The sequence below is a fragment of the Hyperolius riggenbachi genome, chromosome 11, assembly GCF_040937935.1.
Source record: "Hyperolius riggenbachi isolate aHypRig1 chromosome 11, aHypRig1.pri, whole genome shotgun sequence".
Lineage (NCBI taxonomy): Eukaryota > Metazoa > Chordata > Amphibia > Anura > Hyperoliidae > Hyperolius > Hyperolius riggenbachi.
The window spans coordinates 201,535,246-201,557,734 of NC_090656.1; the positions used below are offsets into that span (position 1 = coordinate 201,535,246).

Here is a 22,489-nt window from a genome sequence, read left to right on the forward strand (position 1 = left end):
AGCCCAAATAAACAGGTTTTTGTGACCCTAGGCTATGACCTCTTTGGCCTAGGGGCCCGAAACTCACCAGTCATGTTCCCCCTAAGGGTCCCTACAATGCTAGAAAATTTGCCACTGCTGAGTAATTGCCCTTTGAAAAGATGTGAGATTTTGGAACTGTAAATAGGAGGCCCAATGAAAGCCTATGGGGGATTTTACCAAATTTGGAGCCCTGTAACTCTGGTTTGCAGAGATGTAGGGAACCCATCTTTGGAGCCCAAGTCTAACAATATGTCTTCTACCTGCATGAGACATTTCGTGAGATTCAGACGTTGCTAACGGCCATTGCTGCGATTTATGTACGTCAGACTCGCCACCATTGAAATTGCCTAATAAACAGGTTTTGTGACCCTAGGCTATGACCTCTTCGGCCTAGGACTGCATTGAACGCGACCCACGCATTGTGCGCATTCTGGACAACACCAATTACTGGGTTTATACCCTTCTGGATCCACGGTACAGACACAATGTTCCAAAACTGCTTGAAGAAAGAGCCAGACAGGTCAAAATGGAAGAATACCAGCAGGCCCTTGTGGAGACTTTAGAGAGGAGATTGACATCCTCCCCCTCCTCTAGCCAGTTGTACGCCGACAGACTGACTTCCGCAAACCCAGGACGACCAGGAGGGCAGCAAACAACACAAGCCGCAGCTAGTGCCCAAAAGGGAATGGTATCGGCAGTGTCCTTGGAGTGGGAAAATTTTCTGACACCCATGCAGCAGCACACAGAACAGCAAGCGTGCAGATCCACCTCCAACACCGATCGCCTGGAGAAGATGGTCAAGGACTACATGTCAGATGGCGTAGCTGTGTTGAACAATCCATCTGCACCCTTCAACTATTGGGTATCGAAGCTAGATACCTGGCACAAACTGGCAATGTACGCAATAGAGGTGCTGGCTTGCCCGGCAGCCAGCGTTATGTCGGAACGCTGTTTCAGTGCTGCCGGAGGCATCGTCACAGATCGGCGGCGTATCCGCCTCTCCACAGAAAATGCAGACCGTCTGACTCAAATTAAAATGAATCAATCCTGGATTGGAAACGACTACGCAACACTCCCGGACCCCAACCAAGTAACATGAACAATGAACATCTGTGATGGGTTAGCGTTTCCGGTCCCTGTTTATTGAACCTCTCATCTGTATTACATTTATGACTGCATGGCGACAAAATGCAAATTGCTATCCGCACGCTTCTTGTCCTCATGCAAGGCCTGGGTTGTTGTGTCTCAAAGCGTGGCCTTCTCCTCCTGCGCCACCCTCCTCCTGTTCCATCACGTGTGCTGCTGCTGGGTTAGCGTTACCGGTCCCTTTTCCTGGAACCTCTTATATGTATTACATTTATGACTGCATGCCGACAAAAAGCATGTTACCTGTGCAAAGAAAACAGACATTTCCCGCATTTAAAAGACAGTTTTCCCTTTGAAACTTTAAAATCGATTTTCTCAAAAACTATAAGCTCTTTTTGCTAAAATTTTTTTTCCTCTTGTACCCACTCCCAAGGTGCACATACCCTGTAAATTTAGGGTATGTAGCATGTAAGGAGGCTTTACAAAGCACAAAAGTTCGGGTCCCCATTGACTTCCATTATGTTCGGAGTTCGGGTCGAACACCCGAACATCGCGGCCATGTTCGGCCTGTTCGGCCCGAACCCGAACATCTAGATGTTCGCCCAACACTACACCTGAGCTGTAGATCTCTGCAGCTCGTCCAGAGTCACCATGGGCCTCTTGACTGCATTTCTGATCAGCGCTCTCCTTGTTCGGCCTGTGAGTTTAGGTGGATGGCCTTGTCTTGGTAGGTGTACAGTTGTGCCATACTCCTTCCATTTCTGAATAATCACTTGAACAGTGCTCCGTGGGATGTTCAAGGCTTTGGAAATCTTCTTGTAGCCTAAGCCTGTTTTAAATTTCTCAATAACTTGATCCCTGACCTGCCTTGTGTGTTCTTTGGACTTTACGGTGTTGTTGCTCCCAATATTCTCTTAGACAACCTCTGAGGCCCTCACAGAGCTGCTGTATTTGTACTGACATTAGATTACACACAGGTGCACTCTATTTAGTCATTAGCACTCATCAGGCAATGTCTATAGGCAACTGACTGCACTCAGATCAAAGGGGGCCGAATAATTATGCACACACCACTTTGCAGTTATTTATTTGTAAAACATGTTTGGAATCATGTATGATCTTAGTTCCACTTCTCACGTGTACACCACTTTGTGTTGGTCTTTCATGTGGAATTCCAATAAAATTGATTCATGTTTGTGGCAGTAATGTGACAAAATGTGGAAATTATCAAGGGGGCTGAATACTTTTGCAACCCACTGTATATATATATATATATATATATATATATATATATATATATATATATATACAGTATATATTAGTGGTGGAAGTTTAGATGCTTTGGAGGCTTTCCTGATCCTATGCCACCCCTCCGCTGCCAGCTGAGACCATCTACATCTTTGCAGCCGCGCTCCTCTCCACCTACAAGCGCGACTACACGCCCCAGTGGGTTCACACCTGCGCAGTAGCACGGATCCGATCAAGCATGGAGATAAATGCCTTGCACAAGCAGCTCCATGCTGCTGCACAGGTGCCGGCTGTACTCTGTAGGGATGGTCGGAAATGCCTATTCCACGGAAATTTCAATTTCCGCTAATGCCCATCACCGATTCTACAGATTTCCATTTTCCGAGACGTTGCTTTTGGTCATCTTTTGCATTCTCCAATTGGCCAAATAATGCGGTATTTCCGCTGAACTCCGATCAGAAATTTCCTAGTACTCTGTGCGAGCTCAGTTTGGTTGTATTTGTACACAGACGAGAGAGCGCTGCCACGAAGAATATTCAAATTTAATGTTGAAGATTGTTTAGAGGGTCCCAGCACTGCCAGGAGGGTATAGGGTGGGATCCTGAGCCTTCCCCCTACTGAGGTTAGAATATTTATTTTTCTTATCTTTAAGATTACAGGTGGACTTTAAGAGTTTGACCATAAGTTTTCTTTACACGATTCCCCACTGACCCCCTTCTGCTTATCTTACTAACCCCTAAAACTAGCAATCCTTACCTAGTAGGATGCGGAGTCCCAATAATTCTGTCTCCTGCACTGCAGTAAAATGACCAGGATATGGCTTCATAGCTGATCTCCCCTCCAGAGGCATGAACAGATTTGCACTTCTGGTTCCTTGTAATTGCACTCTATTCAGGGTGTGCGCACCGCTCTGGAGAGACTCTTTCTTTTGTTTGTATCATTAAACTTTGCAGCCCCAATAAGAGTTACTGAAGTTTCCTGGGAAATGTAATTGTCACACTGAATAAAAAGTTATCACCTCATAAAAGAGTCGTTTATTCCACCTGATTGCAAATGGACTTTTCATGCCTATTTAAATTCAATATCAGCCCTTTTCACTGTAATGATACGGGGAGTATTAATGCCGCATGCTCAGGGATGCGATTCTCAGCTGCGCACATTCCAGCATAGATTGGTTCCAGGATTTAAAGGGACACCATCACTTCTTTCTCATTTAAACTTCATTAGATGTAAAACTTCTAACATTAAAGGCTATTTCCAGTTAAAAACTACTGACTTTGGATAACCGGTACTGGTAAGAATTTCTGTCAAGTTATCCTGTTATTACTGAGACTCTGCCTCACTACTCACTTCCTGTCCAGACCTTCATGGACTTCATACTTTCAATAAGAACCATGGTGGACTTGCAATTTCCTGATGGAAAGATTTACACACATCTCTTAACAGAGGTTCCAGGAAAAGGGCAAATATGAGAGGGGAGAGGGGGCACTCCTGTCGGGTTCCATTCTTTATCGAAAAGGTTTCAGAAAAAAAACCATTTATCCCCACCTTCGCCACCGGTGTTGAGTACAGAGCCAAGATTCTGTGTTTCCTCCTCCCTCTAATCCCAATATGCTGCAGCGTCTGATCAATTTAGTCCCAGCCCACCCTGTCAAATGCCTTTTCCACATCGGTGGACAATAACAGGGTGGGCTGGGACTGAGTCCTGGCCCATTCAATCAGGTTCAATGCCCTGATAGTGTTATCCCATGCTTCTCTTGTCGGCACAAAGCCCACCTGATTTAAGTGTATCACCTTGGCAATCAACCCTGCTAGCCTAGTAGCAATCATCTTTGCATTTATTTTAATCTCGGCATTTAGTAGCGAAATTGGCCTATAGCTACTACAAAGCATCACGTCCTTACCCTCTTTAGTTATTACCACTATGTCAGATCTCAGTAGATCCTGTGAGAAAGAATGGCCATTTAAATCCGCAGCCCCGACTCCATTGAAAAACCTCAGCATCTGGGGGGCGAGGATGTCGATAAACTCTCTGTAGTACTCCACTCCAAATCCATCAGTGCCCGGTGCCTTGTTAATCGGGGACTGTTGTATCGAATTTTTTAACTCTTCAATAGAGAAGGGCATTTCTAAGCTGTCTATATCCTCGTCAGGTATCGAAGGCATTTTAGATTTTAATAAATATTTCTTTATTTTCTATACTCTTTGCTCTCTAGGGCGAATCTCCAGGTTTTCTATCGAAGAGTTTTTTTATAAAAATCTCTAAAGACTCGTGCGATAGACTTGCTTCGTACATGTCTCTCATGGGTTTTTCCCAAAATCTGGGGTATGTATAATTCCCTCTGCTGTTGCTTAAGGGCCTTTGCCAGCAATTTCCCACTCTTGTTCCCATATTCATAATATATCCTTCTTCTACATTTAGCCGCCAATTCTTTTGATTTTTGGAACAGGAGTGTTTTCAACTTCTCTCTTTCCCCCTTGAGTTACGCATATAGGGTCAGGGAGGGTCTATTCCATACTTCTCCCAATGCTTTAGATAGCTCTTTTTTACGTCTAGCTCTTTCCCTTATGAATACTCCCCTTATAACACATGTATGTGCATCCCACAGAGTACATATCCTAGTCCCCTCTAGATTATTCTCAGCAAAATAGTTTTTTTTAGCTCCGTGCCAACAACAGATGCAACCTCCCCGTCATACAGTAGGGCTTTATTAAGCCTCCATCTGAATGAGGGCCTAGACTGTCCCTCTGCAAACAGGTCCAAAAAAATTGGAGCATGATCAGACACTGCAGCAGTCCCAATACCCAAACTAGGGTCTTCGGAGAGCAAGTTATGAGAGACAAGGAAGTAGTCAATCCTCGCATGAGATTTATGCATAGGTGAGAGAAAAGTGAAATCTCTATCCGAGGGGTGTTGTATCCGCCAGTTATCCACCAACTACTGATGGTGCAATACAGCCCTTACTCTAGCCAGGGCCCTCTTTGACAAGAAAGACCTGCCTGTTGAAGTATCTAGTTCAGGGTCCAAAGCTAAGTTCAGACAACGACCCCCCCCCCCCAATGTAATACTCCCTTCCCCAAAGTTCTCCAACTTTTCCATAAACTGTTCTAAGTATCTATTTTGCCCTTCGTTGGGGAAATATATGGAGCCCACCGTCAGTCTGCGCCCCTCAAAGATACCCTTACCAAGTATATATCTGCCCTCCTCGTCTCTCAGCTCCTGTATCTGCTCCATTTGGATTGCCTTAGAGACCAGGAGGGCAGCACCTCTAACCTTGGTGGGTTGCGGGACACTGCAATACACATGAGGGTAAACTCTGTCTCTCATCCCCGGGGTTCCCTTCAGGAAAAAGTGTGTTTCCTGGAAACAAGCAATTCCTATATCGTGTTTCTTAAGATACCTTAATTCAGGAATATTCAACCACCTGGCATTTAGTGACATCATCTTGATTCTTGTCATAGCTTATACATCTCCCGAGCCAGACCCAGGCCAGGACCCCCCACCCGGCGAGGGAAGAGAAAAACAGAAAATGAGTAAAAAAATACAAAGAAAGAAAAAAAAGACACAAAGGGGCCTCCACGCACACACATCCAGTCACACCTACGGACCCGCGTGGGTCCCGTTTCATCCCCATGGACTAATAAAGTTACATGGTAGTGGGCCGCCAAGGCCATTCAATGTTGTGGGTCTGGTCCACCACGGAGCCGCAGAAGTGAGGCTCCACACCGCCTGTGGGAGGGAGGGAGGGGGAGAAGGAAAAAAAGGGGGGGGGACTGAGGGAGAGGGGGAAAGGAAAAAAAGAAAAGGGGGAGGGAAGGGAGGGAAAAACTCCAAGTGCAAGTACAATCATACCCTGCCGAAGTCCCCCGGGCCAGGCCAGGCAAGGGGCCAGGGGGGAGAGAGGCGGGGGCTCACGCACTGCCGCCAGTCGACACCCCCCCCCCCACGGACCCCAGGCTGGGCTAATCGATTTCAATTTCCTCACTCCAGTGCAACCATATCTCCCACCGGATCTTGGCCCCTAGGGGCTCAACACTCAACAACTAAGCTGTGAACTCAACAACAAGGGGGGGGGGGAGGAGGGGAGGCAGGGACAACTACCCCATATCTCCCCCCCATGCACCACAATCCCCAGCGCGCCTACGTGGCCTTGTTTAAACAATACCCAGAGTGTGAGTGTATTACTCCACCCCTACCCCTACTCACATAGACAACCCCAATTACCCTCCAACCTATAACCCATCACTATCTATGTCCCTGCCTCTATACCCCTAGTTAGGCAGTTGTCCAACCTCTCAGACAATCCCTCCCACCACCCCGTCCCCTCTGTCCCTCTCCCCATATACCTTAATCTTATAAAACACACACAGTCCTATTACCCCCATTTGTCCCCATATCGTCAAAAGGAGGGTTGTAAACCTAATCCTCTCAGTGTGTACCTTCTATCCATAGAGATCATACGTGATAACACATCATACCTTTAACATCAACCTGTGAACACCCACTCCCTCAAGCTGTCCCTCCCTCCCTTATTATAAAAAAGGGGGGGGGGGAAGGGAACTCCAAGTGTAAGTACAATCATACCCTGCAGAAGTCCCCCGGGCCAGGGGAGGCAAGGGACCAGGGGTGAGAGGGGCGGGGGCTCACGCACTGCCACCCGTCCCCCCGTCTCCCAGCCCAGCGGACCCCAAGCCGGGCTAATCCATTTCAATTTTCCCACTCCAGTGCAACCATATCTCCCACCAGACCTCGGCCCCTAAGGGCTCAAAACTCAACAACTAAACTGTGAACTCAGCAAGAGGGGGGAGCGGAGGCAGGGGCAGCCGGCCCCGATCTCCTCCCCCCATGCACCACAATCTCCAGCACACCTACGTGACCTTGTTTTATCAATACCCAGAGTGTGAGTATATTACTCCACCCCTACCCCTACTCACATAGACAACCCCAATTACCCTCCAACCTATAACCCATCCCTATCTATGTCCCTGCCTCTATTCCCCTGGAAGTTATGTTGTCCAATTTCCCTGGAAGTTGTGTTGTCCAACCTCTCGTACAATCCCTCCCACCATCCCTGTCCCCTCTATCCCTCTCCCCATATACCTTTATCTTATAAAACACACACAATCCTATTACCTCATGTGTCCCCATATCCTGAAAAGGAGGATCGTAAACCTAATCCTCTCAGTGTGTACCTCCTATCCATAGAGATCATTTGTGATAACACATCATACCTTTTACATCGACCTGTGAACACCCACTCCCTCAAGCTGTCCCTCCCTCCCTTATAAAAAAAAATATATATATTCTCTTTACCTCAACCCTCCACCACCCCCCTCCTCCCAGCACTAATGTAAATACACATAGAGTACAACTTAAACTAAATCCAAATTAACACTGCAGAGTAGTTCCAATCCAGCACAAGCTATCTCTAGCAGTGCACTGTGCAGCCACCCTGGAATAGTTGCTGAAAACAGACAAACTTCAGCTGCAATTTTTCAAAACCATCAGTTTACTATTTTCAAGGTTCCCTTCCCCTTCCCCCATAAACCAGATCTCCCCTCATCCCACCAACCCCTCCCCCCACACACACCCACCTGCCCAGGCAAATATCATTACACTAAATTCAACTCATCACAGAGATATATGGAAAATGAGAAAACGAAGGGAGGAAAATAATAATATAGCAACAAGTATGAGATACTAGTTTGATCAGATCTAAGCCATTTTTAGGTAGATGAAATAGGCTTCACCTTTGAGACACGGCCATATATATACACTATCTGGAGTCCAGTCTGGTAAAGCCACCTTATCCATCCCCAATTTACTACAAAAGTCTGCAACACCCTTGGGGTGCCATAGACTCAAAGATACTTGGCCCTTTCTTGCCACAAGCTGAAATGAGAACCCCCATTTATGCGAAATGTCCTTCTATTTCAGCACTGCCAATAAAGGCTTCAGAGCCCTCCTTTGGGCTAGGGAAGTCCCTGCTAAATCCTGGAATAGCTGTATCTTACTTCCCCTAAAGTCAAGTGTTCCCCTGTCTCTTGCGGCTTTCATAATCTCCTCTTTATCCTTGTAGTAATGGAGCTTGCATACAATGTCACGAGGGATCTGGTTATCTTTTACAGAGCCCCTTCCAACTCGGTGGGCTCTATCAATGCAAACATCTTGGTCCTCCTTACCCAGCAGCTTGCCAAAAATCTCCCTTAGTGCCTGATCCAGGCCTTCCATCTTGACCACTGACAGTCCTCGCACCCGAACATTGTTCTGCCTGCTGCTGTTCTGTAAGTCCTCCACCTGAACTCTAAGGATTGCATTTGCTCCCGCTTGCTGCTCTACCAGTAGCTTAAAGTGAATGGGAATCGCAATTAAAATAATGAGACAGATACTTACCCAAGGAGAGGGAAGGCTCTGGGTCCTATAGAGCCTTCCCGCTCCTCTCCTGGTCCCCTTGTTCCAGTGCTGGCTTGCCCGGTAGCAGTATTTGATGAATTTAGTCAAATACTGCTTTACTCGGCCGAAGGAGGCTTCAGAAGTCTTCAGGGAGCCCGAAGAAGGGTGGCCCTGTGCTGCACCTGCGCAAGCACGCTCTCTTGCACGCCCACGCCTGTGCAGTATGAAGCCACACGTCTTCGGGTGGACACGGCTCCCGAAGACTTCCAAATACCCTTTCTGTGTGGGATTGAAATGGGGGGGGGGGGGGGGCAGCACAGGATAGAGGGCACCGAGAGAGGAGACGGAAGGCTCTATATGACCCAGAGCCTTCCCTCTCCTTAGGTAAGTATTTGCTTCATTTTTTTTTAATGCGGTTCCCATTCACTTTAAGTTGGTCCATCTCCTTTTTAACGGACGCCATCTCCCCTTTGACCACCACTACCCTCTGTGAGACCGCCCCAAGATCCCCTCTTACCACCTGAATTTCCGCCTTAGTGGAGTCCAAGATAGTGGTGTTCTGCGTCTCCAAGTCTGCTTTCGTGGCAGTTCACGCAGATAGCTCCATATCTCATCCAGCCTCTGTGCCTGCGATTGTGTTAGATCTGGGGAGCTGCCAGCGGAGGAACGTCCCGATGCTCTCCCCTGCAATGGTGAAGTGGCTGGAAAAAGGGTAGTGACCTGAGCCTGTTTAGGAGTCTCTGTTCCTTTCTTTTGTTTATTTTTCACCGTCATCTGGATGTGGGGGGGCTTTCTCAGCCTTTCTTCACTCCGTCCAGTGAGTTGTTACCAGCCGCTAATCGCACAGGAGGCCCCCTTCAAACCAGCCGCTTGTCTGTCCCGAAAATCAGAGCCCCGGGTCTCCCAAAAAGCGTCCTAGCTGGCAGTGGGGACAATCTCGCGAATGGGGAGGCAGCCGAAAACCAATACCGGCCGCTCACTACCCGCTACTCCGGAGCCCAGGTGTCGGATCCTCCTCAAGCAAGGCCGTAGCCGATTAGGGATTCTCCCAAACTCTCGGCCTCGCTTGATCCCAGCCTCCGCAACATCTCATACAGCCCTTGTAGATGTCAGGCTAATCTGCGGGCTTCACCATCGTTCCACCCTGCTCAGAGCCCGGTGGCGGTGCAGATCCTCCTCACCCGACCTCCTCACAGCGCCATGTCAGACCCTACACTGCTGTGATCCCAGGAGCACCCTTACCCACATCTCTCAAGACAGGAAGTGATGACAATTCTCCTAAATGAGGGGCAATACAAAATCAGTAGTTGGTTCTAAAGCTTTTCTGTGCTTTCCAAAGCTAAAATATATATTTCTTCTGCCTGGGGTTTACCGTTTAACTGCAGCCCAAATACTGCATCATTCAGGCCTCTTTAACACAGAGCGCTGCGTCTCCCCGCATTACACTTTCCCCGGCGCATCCCCGCCACAAGGGCCATGTAAGTCTATGGAGCCTTGTACACTTCACATGATGAGACGCGCAGCACCTTAAGTATGCAAGTCGCAGCATTTTCATCGCAAAATCTGCAGCATGTTACCAAAGGATTTTTACAAATTATGCAGCCATGCAAGTCAATAGGGATGCATCAAGTGTGAACAACGGGAGTGCAGTACAACGCGGCACATGTGAACCAATGGGAATCCCAGTAATGTACTTCCTGCCCATCAGGGTGTATGTCAGTAGTCCGGAGGCACCGCTATGCAAATGACTCTGTCGCCGAACGGTTGGCGCAGGGTCATATAAAGGCTGATTTCTGCACTGCAATGCTGTGCTTGCACCGCTACTTATAGGTGTGAGACCGGCCTTAAAGACATAGCCATGTCTCACCTGATGCCCACTATGGACATATGCTGATGTTGTCAACCTTATCAGCTATTCACAGCACACACAATGTGACCAGAACACAGGAGAGTAAATGCGAATGGCTGCGTGGAGGAAAAGACTTGTTCATGAAACAGCAAATATACTTCCGCCACTTTCTCTTTCAGTATGGGAGTATGGCAGTATGAGAGCACAGTAAGGGGGCTTTGAGATTGGAGAGGGGAAGCCAGTCTGCTCTAGTGTTGGTCTTCCCAGTGGGTGCGGACAATTGCTGCTATCCTGGTAGTCAAACCTGGAAATCAAATAAATCAGACACAGGCTACTTCCTGCATCACAGACTCTCATTCCCATAGTCTGCAATCTTCTCAGAGGAAATAAGTCTCTGCCCTATCCCCTTGCAGTCTGAACAGCAAAACAATGTAACTTAGAGTGGAAGCAGCAGCAGCCACACCCACAGGTGCTGAAATTCAGTTCCTGTGTTACATTCACCTAGCGGGTTCCCGACGGCGTCTCCTTTTGCACACGGGAACTCCCGCAGCTTTATTGCGCTGGCCAAGCGCGTAATGCCATATGGGCGTAAAAAAAGGTGCCTGTTATAACAATAACAACAATAACAATAATATTTATATAGCGCTTTTCTCCCTGGGGACTCAAAGCGCTGTGACCCTGCATTATGCAGTCTCAAAGGCTCGGGAAAAGAGGTGAGTTTTTAGCCTTTTTTTAAAGCTGTCCAGAGAAGGAGCCTCTCGTACTGATTGTGGAAGTGAGTTCCATAGAGTAGGGGCTGCGTAGGAAAAGGCCCGAGCACCAAATGTTAAGTGTATCCTGGGAATAACCAGCTTCATCTTGTTGGCAGAGCGGAGGTAGCGTGAAGGGGCATAAAGTTCCAATAGATCCGCTATGTATTTGGGTCCCATGTGGTGTAGAGCCTTGAATGTCAGCAGGCAGATCTTAAAATTGATTCTCCATTTTACTGGCAACAAGTGAAGAGTTTGCAGTACTGGGGTGATGTGTGAGCTGCGGGGGGCATTGGCTAGGAGTCTGGCTGCAGCATTCTGTACTAGCTGTAAGGGGCGCAGAGCCTTATCTGTAGATCCGATGAACAGGGCGTTGCAGTAGTCTAGGCGGGAGGATACAAATGCATGAACCAGGGCAGGTAGGTCTTCAGCTGGGATAAGGTGTTATCTTTCCTTGTTGCTGTTTCCAGTATTGATCCTTGGCTTTGTGACCCAGACTATTCTGCTTGCCACCTGCCCTGATCCTGGGCTCCTTTGGCTTGTGACCTCGAGTGGTGAAACTAAGGAATTTGGGCTACAGTGCGAGTTTTACATGGGGCCCCAAGCACTGTATTGATATGAAGCCCAAAAATATACAGAGGACAGCTGCAGTGTCAGAGAGATGTAATCATAGTTACATAGTTATTTGGGTTGAAAAAGTTTGAGTTCAACCAGAAAACAAACTACAACAGTCACATATCCCTGTTGATCCAGAGGAAGGCGAAAAACCCTTACAAGGCATGGTCCAATTCAGACTAATCAGAAATCAGACTAATGGTGTCCATACACAGTACAAACGGAAAAACGTTTGATTTTTCCGTTTATTCAATCTAAACGATCGAATCGAGTGAAAGTCAAAAATAATATTTTTTTTTTATCAAGAAATTTGAACGATTATCCCGTTTTTTCGAGATAAATCTGATCGGACATGCTGGAAAAATGTTGATGATTGTGTGTTGTAATTGTATCATGTATGTTAAATTGTATGAAAATATTTTTTAGATCCTAATTGTAAGAATTGTTTCAAAAACTGTAATCTTTATTTGCATTGTCTTCATAACAAGATTAAAGATTGCATATTGAAGTATGTGTATGATTATTATCATTTTTTTATAATTATATATTTTTTTTTTACTAAAGTAAAGTGAGTTTGTCCTCATCAAGGAGAGTCCACAGGTACAATGCAAATGCAATTTTGGCCTTCTTCCTGTTAGTTAATAGAGCCGTTTGTAATCGCTCTGTGGTAAAAATTCCCTAAGAACGGAAAAAAAAAAAAATCACTGTGAGGTAAAACACACCTATATAGTTACTCTGAGGTAATATTAACTTCACAATTAATAAGTTGAACCACTCAGAGGAAAAATACAGCTCAACAGATCCTTTGAGCTACAACTGCTAACTGTGTTAATTATCTGAGGTAAAATACAGCTCGAGCTTAAAAAAAGAGGTTCCGGTTGAAAAAAATGTCACTTCCGATCGAATAAACCATTGGTTCGAATACTTTATTTTTTATCTCAATCTTTTTTCTCAATTTGATTTTTCGGCATATTCGATCATTTTCCCCGGATTTTCAGCCTAATCGAACGTTTGTGTGTGGTACCTCGAAAACAACTATGCGATTTTTTCGATCTAATGGGATAATCAAACAAATGTACAGTATCTAATCGAAAAAAAAAAGAAAAAATTGTACCATGTATGGGCACCATTAGGAAACAGATTGTTAAGGATTACAGCTATTCCATGCACATATAGAGGTGTTCATCAGCAGCATAGCACCAATGCAAAGCTAATAAGAGGGATGAAGGAGGCCACCTAGTGGGCCCCTCTGGTCCAGGAGCCCTGGTGTGATCGCAACCTCAGCATCCCCTATAGCTACACCACTGTGACCTCGTTCACACTGATCTCCACCTGCCCTGACCTCGGCTTTGTTTCTCGACTACAAATTTACCCCTACCTCCAGCACCTGAATGACTCCTCATCGCGTTGTCACCTGTTCTCTTTGGTCACCGGTGATGCAATCCTAGGGGTCGTGACCTGGTGGCGAAAGGCAGCAAAGTAGTCCCCTGCTCCCTAGGGGTAGCGGCCCATCATCCCTTGCGTAGTGCTCTGGTGAAGACTCGTGTCCACTTAGACTCCACGCCCTGGGAGAGCCCACGCCTACCGCCTGTGACTGGGTCAATAGGGACTGCTCGCACCCAGCATCATTACACCCTGTTGCCTGATTCTTCTGGTCATGTGATTAAAATTTTAACACAGAATTTCCACCACCTGTAAAAAGAAATGATTTGAACAGTCTAATGACTGAGCTATGAGAAGGTATTTTTAGACCAGTGCCTGGAGATGTGCTTTAAATAAGTCCAAGCTATTCTGGGTTTATTTAAAATTATAATAAAAAAATCATACTGTAGGTGGGTATTGAACTGTAATCTCACAAATTCTAGCTCACAACCCTTCCAGCAATGCTCACTGTTTCTGGTATTTCAAACCATTCCCAACTAATAGCAGATAATTAACCCAAAAACCAATCCAGCATTGGTGCATCGCGTACAGTTCTCCTATGTTCATAAATCTGAGAAGCTTCATGAATTATTGTAATAAGGCCTAATTTATGACTAACTTTAAACCACCCACCCAAGTCTAAGCCTAAAACCAACCACCCTGAGGCCTAACCTTAAAACCCACCACCCTAACATCCCTCCACAGATAAACAAAAAAAATTAGCAAGTGGGCAAAACGAAAATGTCCACAAAAACGAAATATTTTGGAAAATGTCCTGGCGTCTACATAACTTTCAATATGCAGACAAAATTCCTATGGGAACCTATGGTAGTGCCCAAACATCCATGGTGCCGCTAGTGCCAGAATTTCCTGCTTCCCAGAGTCTCTAGAAGACAGGGCTGCAATCAGCTGAGTTCCAGGTAATACCCCAATATCAGGTGTGAGGTGGTGAGTCCAGCATATTGCCATGCAGGTTGGCCCAATGGAAGTCCTGACTCCTGAAGTGTATTGTGCAATGAAGTCCACCTAACCCTGACCACAGACCATCCTCTGGAACCATTTACTAAAGGGAGAGGTTTAAAAACTCAACATCAGCCCTCAAAAGTTTTTTCCCCCTCATTCTCTTTTCAACGGATTTTGGGAGCAGCAAAAAAAAGAAATGGTAGTAATCAATATAACGTGCCGTGCGCTTAATACCTTAAAACATAGCGACACAACGGAACAATATGTCTCGGAAAGAAAGGACAAAGACGACGTACGAGGAACTAAAAATAGAGCACGGGAATGCAATCAGCTTTATTCAGAAGAACACTGAGAACATCCACTTGTAAATTCTAAAGACCTATAGGGTAGAGTCGCTAATTGCCTTTACCCCCGCTGCTCAGCATTGAGCCCGGTGCCCACTTCCTAAATTACACCGCAGCGCCACAATAAGAAAACACAATAAGGCCGACAATAGCCTGAAGAAAATGATCTACAATTTGCAGATTTCTCCTTTTTGTCTGTAAAGAGATGCATGCCGGCTGACCCGGCCCCTCCCTTAGTGCCACCACAAAAGGGAGGGGAAAAAAAAAAAACAAGTTGGCACGACTTGTCTTTAATTACAGGCCCTCACCTAATGAAAAGCCAGCTTTTGTTCCTTATTTCCCAGCAATCATTTTTCCCCATTAAGGCCTTTGAAGCTACCAGACCATTCTGTGTTACTGTGTTAACTGTACAACCGGCATCACGGTACTGCGGCAACTGTGAATTCATTGCAAGTCAGAGAAAACTTTCCCATTATTCATGACAAAACCTTGACCCCAATCTCATACAAAGGCACAGAACATTTTTTTGTAAGCCCTGGTTTGTTCAGATACAGAGTACTTCATTATCTCTGCTAATCCACCGTCTAAATCCAACCTCTATAGTCTTTCCAAGTTCTAAAGTTGCAGCACTTCCTATTCCTGACTGATATCACTTAAGATGGCAACATTTCCCAGCTCACAGCCACTTCCACCGCCATACTGCAATCACCAACCCGTCGTATTCCTGACACTATGATATCCAGCAGGGATGCACATGCAGAGTATCAAAATTCTAGAGTTATATCCCCTTACCAAGCTTGTGCATAAATCCTTCACCTTGAGTCATGGTAGGGTGGAATGACTGAAAAGAGATGGATGTGGCATCACACATCCCCTCCTGAATGGATACAAATTCTGATTGATATAGCACAGGACAGGAGTGTCAAACTCCAATACAAAGTGGGCTGAAATGTAACACTGGGACCAAGTCGTAGGCCGACCTTAATGTCTAGTGGCCACCTCCCTCCCTTATAAAGCTTCCTGTTGTCTAATGGTTCCCCTCCCTCCCCTATACAATTCCCTAGTATCTGGTGACCCCTCCCTCCCCTATACAGTTCCCTGGTGGTTTAGGCATGGGAAAGATGAAAATCAGGGTAGTAACTACATATGCATTGAACCTGATGTTGGCCATTTTGCAGGTGGCAACAAAGGTGGCATTTTCAAACATGAAACTTATAGCACTGAGCTGCATTGCATATCCATCCTGTTCAGATGATTATTTAAGTCCACCATACAGGCTTTGAGATCGCCCTTTGCTTTTGTACCTGTGTGACTATTTCACATATCAATTGTAACGCTTGGTGGTGTATTCTCCACAGTCAGCATGCAACGCATGAGCTGGCGTGGAGGAGGTACACACACTAGCACCAGGAAACAGGCTATCCCTAGTATAGTGGAGGGGAGGACTGACTCCAATAGGAGATTGTGGCGCACAGAGCCGGTGCAGATCTGACAGCCACAAACAATGCTTTCGTTATAACGTCTCAGCGCAAAGTAGCGCTGAGCGCACAAACCAGAACTGAGGAGATCAGGACAGGTAGACAGAATGAACGCTTGCTAGCTAGCGGCTACTTAGCGACAGCAAGCGTCCAAAACCAGACAGACTGGAATGAGGCAGCCAATGCGCTGCGGCGATGGCGTGCCTCACAAAGACAGGACAGGACAGTCAGAAAACAGCAGGATCAAGATAGATGAACATAACACAGATAAATATACAATAAGTATGTTTTCCTAGCGTATTACAATTACAGCTATCAATGAAACTATTTGTAACGTCTGACTAACATATGTATATATCGGCAATGAACCGATATATGACATAAGCAGGAACGCTGACTAGGACTAGAGTAATACAGGGAACAGGACTCAGAAGGATTCGCTATCTCTTCGCAGAGATGAACGCAATCCACAAACGGTAACAGAACAGGATTCAGAAGGATTCGTTATCTCTTCGCAGAGATGAACGCAATCCACAAACAGTAACAGAACAGGATTCAGAAGGATTCGTTATCTCTTCGCAGAGATGAACGCAATCCACAAACGGTAACAGGACAGGATTCAGAAGGATTCGTTATCTCCTCGCAGAGATGAACGCAATCCACAAACAGAACCAGAAGCAGGGTAACTACCTCAGCACGGGTGGTCACGGTACGCGCAACCTACCAAAACGTGCTGGAAAGCTGACTAACTGCACACAGAATATAAACAGTTCGTGTACGTATACATCAGCGACACTGATGTATTAACGTAACACAAATACAAGGAAAATAATAAACGTGCTGGTATGCATATATATTGGCAATGAACCAATATATGATGCAAAGACCAGCAAAGTATCTTTATAACAAGAAACACGATCGGGGGCTAAAGCGACAGCAAGACTGGCTTACACTGAAGCTATGAAAACCCAAGGAAACCCTGCAGGAAGCAGATCTTTATACTGAGGTCATCCAATGGGAGCAGACATGCAGATTCCCACACAGGTGAATGATAATCAGTCACAAGCTGACAGCAGGGAAAGACAGACAAAGCTATGCAACTTGCATGGAAATAGATCAGAACTGCCTGAGCTGCAGCACTACTTCCAGCAATAGCTGCTGCAGCAGCGATCATTACAGTACCCCCGCCTTTAAAAGCGGATTCCAGACGCTTTTCAAAACTGAAATTTCCAACAAAACAGTCTGACTGATAATTCATGATGACCGGGACAGCCCGGCAAGACCGAATCCCAGAATCAGTCCCCACAAGACTGGACCCATCAGAACCAGAACCTACAGAACCATGCCCATCAGTACTACAAGCCCCAGTGTGACACCCATCAGAACCATGATTTCCAGAAGAAAGCCCTCCGAAATTCCCTGAGCGATACCCACCGCCTTCCAGGAACCGTTCAGAAACGCCAAAGCCTTTGCAATGCCCACCGGTACTGTCTTTACCAACACAAAACCCACTGTTGAACCAGTCCAAGGCACCAGGACAGGTTTTCTCAGAGACCTCCCAGAACACCTTGAAGCTCCAAAGAGATCCCCATAGGTCAGAACGCCCCTTAGGCTCACATGGAGAACTATCAAGAACCCCTATGGAACCTAGGGCAATTCCCGAGTCAGGGCCACAAGGACAAACATCAATATCAGGGCTTTCAGGGACCAGAACCATCTCTGGGCATGCAGGCAGACTGGCAATATCAGAACGTGTTCCCACTAAGGAAGCATCAGAGCACGCTAACACCTTAGACACACTTGGGCATTCTGGCACACAAAGAACATCTGGGCACACCGGCACAAGAGAAACCTCTGGGCATGTCAAGGAACTGTGAGCCTCAGGGTCAGCCAAGACAGGACCAAAATCAGGACTGGCCAAAAAAAAATCATCATGACTAAACTTCGCAACTACTGGACTTTTACACGAGAATGCTGGATCAGACTTAGATGTCGCTGATTCCAGCAAATTCAGTAACAAATCAGATTCAGGGGCACTAACAAGACAGGACAAATCTTCTGATGTATGCACTGAACCAGACAGGGACTCCACAACTACCTCTGGACTAGACAGAGACTCATTTAATACACTGGATTGGAGCTCATGAGGCGCTGCAGAACAAGTCAGTATTGCAGCAGCCCCCACTGGACTAGGCAAAACTGAGGAATTCCCTGGACAGGAAGGGGACTCTGGAACCTCTGCCACAGCGGCCAGAGAACCAGAATCTTTCAGGATACAGGGCTGGGTTTCAGGAACACTCATCAGACCGGACTGAAATTCTGAGATTTCTATTATTTTGACCAGAGAATCAGAATTATCCATGTTACAGGGCAAGACTTCTGAAACATTCAGAGGACAGGGCTGGAGTTCCTCGGCTGTTACAACACTGGAGAGGGACTCAACAACATTGGTTAAATCAGACTGTGTACAGGACAAGGTATCTGACACACTTGCTGACGAGGACAATATTTCAATGGCTTCTGCTTTGCTGGGCAGAAATTCATCAAGTTTTATTAGAGCAGACTGTAATTCCAAAACAGCTGCTAGACAAGTGAATATTACTGCAACACCAACTGAGGTAAGCAGTGCTTCAGCCTCCTCTGCTAGAGGGTTTAAAGTATCCAAAGTACTGGGTGAAGCATAAGACTCTGCGACCACAGCTTCACTGGACAGGATCACTGAACAGTCCATATTGCAGGGCAAAACCATGGAAGCACCTGCTGGACAGCATAATGATTCTGTGACCTGAGTTTCCTTGGAGAGATCTACTGCACAATTCATGGTACAGGGCACATTTATTGGAAAATTTTCTGAACAAGGTAATAATTCTGCGATTTCAGGTTCACATAGCAGATGCTCTGAGCTATTCACGAAACTAGAGCGAGGTGTAGAAACAGGAAGATCAAGACACAATGTTTGCGCATCTGAATCACCATTCATTTGTAAAATTGGAAAATTCAGATGCTGGGGTTCTGAGTTTACTAGACAGGATTGCTGGGACTCGGAAACTGATGTAGTGCATCTATTGGCATCTGCTGGATCAGACAGGAGTTGAACTTTATTAACACAGGTAATTTCTGCAGAAGTGTTTGCAGAGACAGGCAAGATTTTTCTGGTGTCTGTTTCACTAAACAAAGAGTCATGAGTACTGGCTAGGCTGGACTCGGAAGTCAGCAGGACCTCTGGATTCTCTGCTGAGAAATTTGCGCAGGGCAAGGTTAAGAATGTATCAGTGGCTTCTGTTTTACTGGGAAGTAACACTGAGTTATCCATGGTACAGGGTGGAATTGCAGGAACTTCAATTTCACACAAAAAGAGCTCCGAATCACCTGCTGAATCAGCCAAAGGTGCTGAAGCAGGCGGGTCAGAACGCCAAATTTGCGAATTCGGAGTCACATAAAAATCATCCAAAATCAGTTCCCACACATCAATCAAGGGAGCCACACAGTCATACCTACACACACCAGCCTCTATTAGGTTATAGGCTGACTTAATGCATGCGTTCAATACCATTTCACTTTTTGCACTGTAAAATTGACAAAATGAACTTGAATCATTCTTCCATTCACAGACCAGGGCTTCCATCTCTCCCCTCTCGAATGGAGGATCCCATGCATACTTAACAGGCAGATCATGGTTTGCAGATATGATTGTGGCAGGCACATGTATAGGGTTAATTAGCAGGTGATTGGCAGATTCCTTATTCTTAAGAATCTCCAATACCTGTAGCAAGTGTTGAACTGTAGTGTATGCAAACTTCCCTTGGTTCACAAATAAGTTGATTTGTTCAATACTCTGTAATATCTCATCATAATCATACTCAGATAATTCTTTTAAACAAAAATCTTTATTTTCCCTAGCCAGGGAGGAAAGTTCATTAGTAGTTTCATAAGTCCATTTAACTCCCCTGAAAGACAATTGCATTTCATTATCTGTTAATGGCAGAATCTCATTATAGGTCTCAGTCGCTAAGGACAACGATTCTGCAGATTGGACACGTTTCTTAGAACGTTTGCGTTTTGCCTTTGACCTTGCGGTTTTTGGTGATTTATTCAAAGCTGCAGGAAAATTATCAGTAACACTTTCTGCTTGCTGCTCATTCTTGCAAGCAATTGAAGGAGCAGCTGATTGGCCTGCTGCCAGGAGTTCATTAAGAGGAAAAGGCAATGGATCTATGCGCAACCAGTTATGGATCACAAACGCTAGAAATTCCAGCGGTCTATCTTTCAAATCGGAATGATTGAGAACATCAAATGCCCACTGGAATAATTCCCCTTTAAACAAAATATAACTTAGTTGGAGTGCCCAGGTTGAAACAGGAGTCGCTTGGAGATCAGGATTGGTCAGGAACCTGGCACATTCAGAGAAAAACTCATTTTCTGTTTCAGAGCTAAGTTCTTCAAATTTCTTAAAGGAACAGGAACCATAATTAACAGTGTCATACTTTCTGGGAATCCCCCCCACAATGGGGATTGGTAATGGGGTTTTCATAATGTAACGCTTGGTGGTGTATTCTCCACAGTCAGCATGCAACGCATGAGCTGGCGTGGAGGAGGTACACACACTAGCACCAGGAAACAGGCTATCCCTAGTATAGTGGAGGGGAGGACTGACTCCAATAGGAGATTGTGGCGCACAGAGCCGGTGCAGATCTGACAGCCACAAACAATGCTTTCGTTATAACGTCTCAGCGCAAAGTAGCGCTGAGCGCACAAACCAGAACTGAGGAGATCAGGACAGGTAGACAGAATGAACGCTTGCTAGCAAGCGGCTACTTAGCGACAGCAAGCGTCCAAAACCAGACAGACTGGAATGAGGCAGCCAATGCGCTGCGGCGATGGCGTGCCTCACAAAGACAGGACAGGACAGTCAGAAAACAGCAGGATCAAGATAGATGAACATAACACAGATAAATATACAATAAGTATGTTTTCCTAGCGTATTACAATTACAGCTATCAATGAAACTATTTGTAACGTCTGACTAACATATGTATATATCGGCAATGAACCGATATATGACATAAGCAGGAACGCTGACTAGGACTAGAGTAATACAGGGAACAGGACTCAGAAGGATTCGCTATCTCTTCGCAGAGATGAACGCAATCCACAAACGGTAACAGAACAGGATTCAGAAGGATTCGTTATCTCTTCGCAGAGATGAACGCAATCCACAAACAGTAACAGAACAGGATTCAGAAGGATTCGTTATCTCTTCGCAGAGATGAACGCAATCCACAAACGGTAACAGGACAGGATTCAGAAGGATTCGTTATCTCCTCGCAGAGATGAACGCAATCCACAAACAGAACCAGAAGCAGGGTAACTACCTCAGCACGGGTGGTCACGGTACGCGCAACCTACCAAAACGTGCTGGAAAGCTGACTAACTGCACACAGAATATAAACAGTTCGTGTACGTATACATCAGCGACACTGATGTATTAACGTAACACAAATACAAGGAAAATAATAAACGTGCTGGTATGCATATATATTGGCAATGAACCAATATATGATGCAAAGACCAGCAAAGTATCTTTATAACAAGAAACACGATCGGGGGCTAAAGCGACAGCAAGACTGGCTTACACTGAAGCTATGAAAACCCAAGGAAACCCTGCAGGAAGCAGATCTTTATACTGAGGTCATCCAATGGGAGCAGACATGCAGATTCCCACACAGGTGAATGATAATCAGTCACAAGCTGACAGCAGGGAAAGACAGACAAAGCTATGCAACTTGCATGGAAATAGATCAGAACTGCCTGAGCTGCAGCACTACTTCCAGCAATAGCTGCTGCAGCAGCGATCATTACATCATTATACTCTTTGTGGGTGTTGTATCCCAGCATCGTTCTGCTTCTTCCCATCGCTGACATCTTTTGCCGCAGCTCTGGAATTCACCGTAAATCTTCGTTACACAACATGGTACAATTATAAGTGAATTTGTCTCAGGTGCCATTTTCATGTCTGGGAATCTAATCCTCCAATCCGCCTCGTTTACCTTTATGGCGTCGCCGAACGGATCAGATTGAGGAATAAAACTGACAGATGTTTTTATAGCCGGCGATGTAACGACAGGGAAATTTTGGGGCTAATGTAGTTTGTTATACCAGCGATGTGAGGGAGCGGCGAGATGGATGTACGGGGAGCGCAGACCATGGAAGAGCTATAGGTGACATTATCAGACTTAATCATCTCTGACATGTATATCTGATCTCGTCCTGTTCATTAGGAGCTGTCAATGTTCCCTGCCAAACGTGACAAGGTGGATGAA

The 22,489-nt window shown here is 45.8% G+C and overlaps 1 long non-coding RNA gene across 8 annotated transcripts in view; it reads right to left on the minus strand.

Moving 5' to 3' along the window:
• Positions 1 to 22,489, minus strand: part of LOC137538533 (uncharacterized) — an 834,068-nt gene that overhangs the window by 520,912 nt on the left and 290,667 nt on the right. The window lies entirely within an intron of this gene.